We start from the raw sequence: 5924 nt of genomic DNA, 5'->3' as shown, positions 1-5924 counted from the left end.
ACCGCGCCTCGGTGCCGCCGTCTCCCCCGACCCCATCTCTCTCCCCGCCCTCAGTAAGCACTCTCCCCTTCTGATCCCTCTTGTTAATTTGCTTAGTATGAACCCTAGCTATTTAGTGCTAGTTAGTATGAACCCTAGGCTATTTTTAGTGTTAGTTAGTTAATTTAGTGTTAGTTAGTTAGTTAGTATGAACCCTTAGCAGTAGTTCCTAGGTACTAATTAGTTAGTAAGAACTAGGTACTAATTAGCTAGGTACTAGTTTATTTTTATTTATAGTAAGTTTATTTTCAGTAAGAACTAATTGAATTAATAGAATATGTTAGTAAGAACTTGTTGCTATTTTTTTAGTTAAAGCAATTTTTCCTGCATCGACGTGGACGATGCCTATCCCGCATCCTCGTCGTCGAGTCGGTGGAGGACGACACATGCTTGACCAGATGGGCCATGTCCGGGACTGGGCTCCGCCGGGGTGGTACTGGGAGGCGCTACCTACCGGGGGGCAGGTTGGTGAGGAGCCAGCATGTCATTGACCTGAACCTTCTTTGGTGGCGGTCGCGTGGGCCAGTGATGGTCCAGAGGCTCGAGGACCCAGCGGAGGTGGTGCGTCACTATGTCAGTGAGGAGGACGTGCACGTCCGTCGCTACTTGTTTGCATTGGAGCACAGGTTCTCCAATACCTGGCAGGTTCTCCAGGAATCTCACTGGAGCTATGATCCCGTGATGGTTCCTTCTCTGTGGGTGTCCACCGCCCGTGCCGATACCCGTCGTGTGCTAGGGTTTTAATTGTATTAGTGATGTTATATGTATGACACTATTCGGGATGTATTAGTGATAATATTCGACGATGTACGAACACGCATGAGATGATTTAATTTTGCTTATTCAATGCATGCTAATTTGAGTCCTATAAGATATTTTGAAATGTATATCTTGTGTTGCTCAAATATGATATGTGCTTGCCCAAGTGGCCGGTCATGTTTGCAGGTTACACCTCCGAGTGGCCTATGTTTTGCCGGAGTGTTGATTCATTTCCGTTCCGGCAAATTTCAGGCGCTCGATATGTCCTATTTGAGCAAAGGTCATGCCGGATTTTTCCGTGAATTTTGGCATGACTTGTGCCAGAATATGTAGGAAATATCAAGTGCCCCGGATTTGTGTGTTGAGTATCCTGGTAGTTGTCTTAGATCGATTTTCAATTAATGTTTTAACAATGAACATAGGAAATGTCTGACGACGAAAAGGATTTCGGTATTTGCAAATACTGCGAAGACGAGCGCGGCCTGTGCGACGGAATCTTCCTAGATGATGATAGGCGCTTCAGCATCAAGCTGGACAAGAACTTCGAAGTGGATACAGTAAGTCACAACGACAAGTCTTTTTTCGTAATTAAGCATGACATATGCTTCATTTGCTTCAACTTATAATTTATTTTTACAATTCTACTAGCGTATCCCCTGCCATACAAGAGTTTTTGTATTGGATAAGATAGGTTGCAGTCGTACTATGGAGGTAAAGAAATTTTACTTGAAGATCGAGCATGGTTATATTTTCCACACAAAATTATACAATTCAGATGACTACACCTATTTTGGATGCAAAACATGTCGAGCACTATGCAAGACTTATGCATTTGAGCCTGATATGGTTATCACTTTTGATATTCGTCCGGAAGATGATATTGAAGGTAATACCGATATCTGGGTCGATGTGCAGACGCCTCCAGTTATACCAAAATGTGAGTTTCTCAACCATATTTATGTCTTTGATATTGTTTATTCAAAAATAGTTGACAATTAATTTCTATTAATAGCTTATTTCGGTGCAAGCAAACATGTCCAGCGCTTGGTAGACAGGACCGTATACTGTGCCGGGGCTGAACTCAACTGCGAGGAGCTCAGTCATTATGTTTCATGGCTTGCGGATCTTGATACTGTCAAGACAAATTTTCTTCCTGCATTTAGAAATGTTAGTACTGAAAATGCTAATAGTGTTCGTACTGAACTACGGTCACATCTATTTAGGAAGGATGGTAAGATTTTTAATATTTGTCCTTAGTGCATCTTTTCCATACATTATTTTTGAAGCTAAACTTCATTGCTAAGTATGTTATCATATGATGTTCTTCAACAGGGAGTCCCGATGAATGTTGTGCCTTATGGGATCGAGACTAAAGGTATCATGAGTATTATTAGCTTACGGCCAAGATATCCTACAGATTACTGTAGTGCATTCAAGATTAGCGACGAATGCTTAATAGTGCAAGACTGGACCAAATATGTGATGGGGGGGACGCAGAGAAGTACTAGGGGGCAGCAAACAGAAGCGCATCCTACGATTAGGAGACAGGTTCATCTGCATGCTCCAACTTGATCAAGGAGGAGAGCTACACATGTTTTATGTTATTTTACCTAAGAGAGAGCAGCAAGAGTGATTAGCTAGCTAGAAATGAATTTGAGGATGATGATGTGCTACACTATTACTATGATGATAAAATAGCTAGTGTTGGTGGTAATGACTATGATGATTATTATTTGCTAGTGTTAGTGGTGATTAAATAAATAATGTTGGTGGTAATTACTATGATGATGATTAAATAGCTTGTGCTAGTGGGTTAGATTCAAGTGGCGGCAACATGTGGTGCATGTCAAAAGTATACTACTAATCCAAACTTGATCACATTAGATCAAGTTTGGATTAGTAGTATACTTTTGACATGCACCACATATTGCCTCCACTTGAACCTAATACACCTTCATTTGACACACTGGACATAATGATGTAAACCTCATAACTGGTATTGTACCAATATTTGTACGATGAAGAGAAAACCGCATAAATACATTAAAAATAAAATAATAAAAAATGAATACTAGTAGCGATGGAGAGAAAACGCGCTGCCACTAGTTTTATTAGCAGTAGCGTGGGGGTGAACAAACGCTACAGCTATTTGTCCTAGCAGTAGCGCGCGCCGGCACGCGTTACTGCTAAGCAATAGCTGTAGCGCCTTATTAGTAGCGTGCCTACCCGCGCTACTAGTGAGCACAAAACTAGTTCTACTGCTAGGGTTTTCCCTAGTAGTGATAGGTTTTATATGGATTGTGGGGATGTAAGGAGATAGACAATTTAAATGCAACTAATGTCACGTACATCCTTTGATGGTACAACTAAGTGTGTGCAATAGGGGGGGGGGGGGTATAACCATCTCGATGAATATAGTGTAAAATGACTCAGTCCCTTTAGGTGAAAATTTGATGTTCATGCCATGAAAACCCCAAATAGAAAAGGATAAAAGGTAACGCCATAAGATTAAATGTGGTTATGCAAATTGTATCGAGTTTGATGACCCGATGAGCAATAGGTAGCTGAAACATTATTCATCACATGCATTCCAACATTAATTCTTACACGTTCCAAAACTATATGCACAACCATCATAGAGGTGCTGATATTGATACACCACAACAAGATGTTCACATCTAACTAGCATAGGCATACAACAATACCATACACATGTGCTACACTCGGATCGAGAGATGTGCATATACAATGTGCATGTATATGCCACCGATCAAGTTTAGTGTGTCTATTCCCAGATGACGAGTTGGGAGAAGTCTTCTTTTTCATTATCCAGAAAGGGCCTCAAATCAAGTTGCTTCCACGGGGGAGGGGGGCTTCAGTTATTTGTAGCTATCTTCACACTTGCGTCTAATTTTGCTGCTTCGTCATGACCTAAAATTGATTAGTAGCAACAAACAATCTCATGGGCATGCTCACATTGAACATTTCAATATATAAGAAATGACTTCTTCTAAATGTACCTTTGGTATCTCTTGATGTTGGATGACGAGAAATGCATAATTTTTTGGCCGTCGCAAGAAACAACCTGGAAGAAACGACAAATGCATAATTGCTTTAGTTTCTTTAGCAACTTTATAAAGTTGCACATTCAGGAAAATTTTGTGGGGTGAGTGCTCTTCATATTTCTGTTCTGATTTCTATACAAAATTCACCATAAAACAAGCAATAATAATATGTAGTCGGTTATGCCTCCTGTTTGTTTTGATCGCACACTATTAGGGCACCTATGATACGGGGATGGTTGTCCTTTTACTTTTCAGAATATTAGTGAAAACTAAAAGTATTCCAAAAAACAACAATTAACAATATCTTCTTGCGATGTTAATTCATGGTGCAGAAGGATGTATGAAAAACAATACTTACTCCCATGGGACATCTCCAACAAGCATCCGGTCGCCTTCAAAGTCTTCATATAGAAATATGAAGTCGTCACTATTTGCACAATCGCCTTCCCCAGAATCCGAACTCCGATAATCTGCAGCTGCATTTACGCAATCCAGTCCAAGAATTTTATATAATTGGTACATCAAAACACGAAAAGACATCGCGATCATAGAAAAAGAGAGACAAGACTGCACAATTCTAACATGCCATGTGTTACCAATGAGAAATACATGTTTAAAAAACAATTTATTTAGCGAAGTTTAAAAATGGATTTTTAGGGGGGGGGGGTAGTTAAGTGTTGCAAAAGTCAATTTAATTTTCATCTAAATAAAAGTAATGCTAATTTCACAATGAATTCTAACTGGAAGAGTACATTGACCTAGGGCCCCGTGAAGCCCATAGTGCTCACATGGTAGGTGAGCGATAGCCCGATTAAGATGAATTGCCTTAGACCCAGGAGGACAAGGGCCCAATTGGCCCCACGAGGTGAACGACATGGACAATGCTAACCTCCCATTTGGGTTTAATGAGCGCTTATTATAAATTTGCCGAACTCTGGTCAAAGTCACAAACATACTCAATATGTTACCATCCTCATCATAGAAATCAAAAATCAGAATGGTACCTCATTTTATCATGAAAAAAGGGTTTTATTTGACGCCGCGAACCAACCATGAAGTTTCTTTAAATCAAGGCCCTATTTTCAACAGTAGGGATATATATATATATATATATATATATATATATATATATATATATATATATATATAGGGCCGGCCCTGGAGGTATGGCCGGGGGGCGACGGCCCAGGGCCCAGGCCGGAGGGGGGCCCATGATGAAGTAGACAAGAAAAATTAAGGCCCATTAGTTAGAGCTAGTAGCGACTAGCGAAGGGTCGGTCATTACACGAGACGAAGGCACGGCGCCACAGCCGCTCCTTTCGCTTGTGTGAAACAAATCAGACAAGATCTCATCGAGTCGTAGTTTCGCTAATTAGCTTGTGCCTTCGTTGCTCGTCAGTTCGTCTTCCTTGTTCATCCTCTTCCCGATCGTCTGTCCGTCGCTCGGCGCCTTGGCCACCGGTGGTTGTCGCGGTTGCGCGCGCCGCACATCAGTTCAACCATCTGGCATGTCCAGCAAGGAGGTAATACACTATACGCTTGTGAGCCGTGAGCGCACCACGTTCCTGATCCACCCCCCAAACCCCAATTTTTAGTAGTTTTTTTGTTTTATTCTTTAGTACATGGAGTAATTTCAGTGTATAATTTTCTAATAAAATCTTTCACAGTATGTAACCACCCTATTTTTTTGTCATTCTGCGTACTTGTCTAGGGTTCCAATCATCCGATGTATAAATTTCTAACATTACCATGCCATGTTGCCTAAAAAAGCATTTGTCGGTTACTGAAAATAGGAGAAAGAAAAAAGAAAGTGATCCGAAAATTCGAACACTGAAGGGTTCTCCGAATTTGGTCCTTCTTTGAGGTTATCATGTCATGTTAGTTTCATTTTAGTATATTTTTAGTATTTTTTGTCATAATATGGCTATCCAACAATTATATAGTCATCAAATCTCAGACTAAAGATGTTTATGTATCACGCACACACATACATATATAAGTATGTTCTTAGGACATAGGGGCCATATCATCGAGTTCGCCTAGGGCCTCCTGAAACACAGG

At 40.6% G+C, this 5924-nt stretch overlaps 1 pseudogene; it reads right to left on the bottom strand.

Moving 5' to 3' along the window:
• Positions 1-3353: 3353 nt before the first annotated feature.
• The window catches only part of LOC119295378, a 6870-nt pseudogene continuing 4299 nt past the window's right edge, over positions 3354-5924 (bottom strand).

Source organism: Triticum dicoccoides, chromosome 4B, assembly GCF_002162155.2.
Source record: "Triticum dicoccoides isolate Atlit2015 ecotype Zavitan chromosome 4B, WEW_v2.0, whole genome shotgun sequence".
NCBI classification, from domain to species: Eukaryota; Viridiplantae; Streptophyta; class Magnoliopsida; order Poales; family Poaceae; genus Triticum; species Triticum dicoccoides.
The sequence above is the reverse complement of the archived record's forward strand: the minus strand, read 5'-3'. Positions and strand labels throughout refer to the sequence as shown.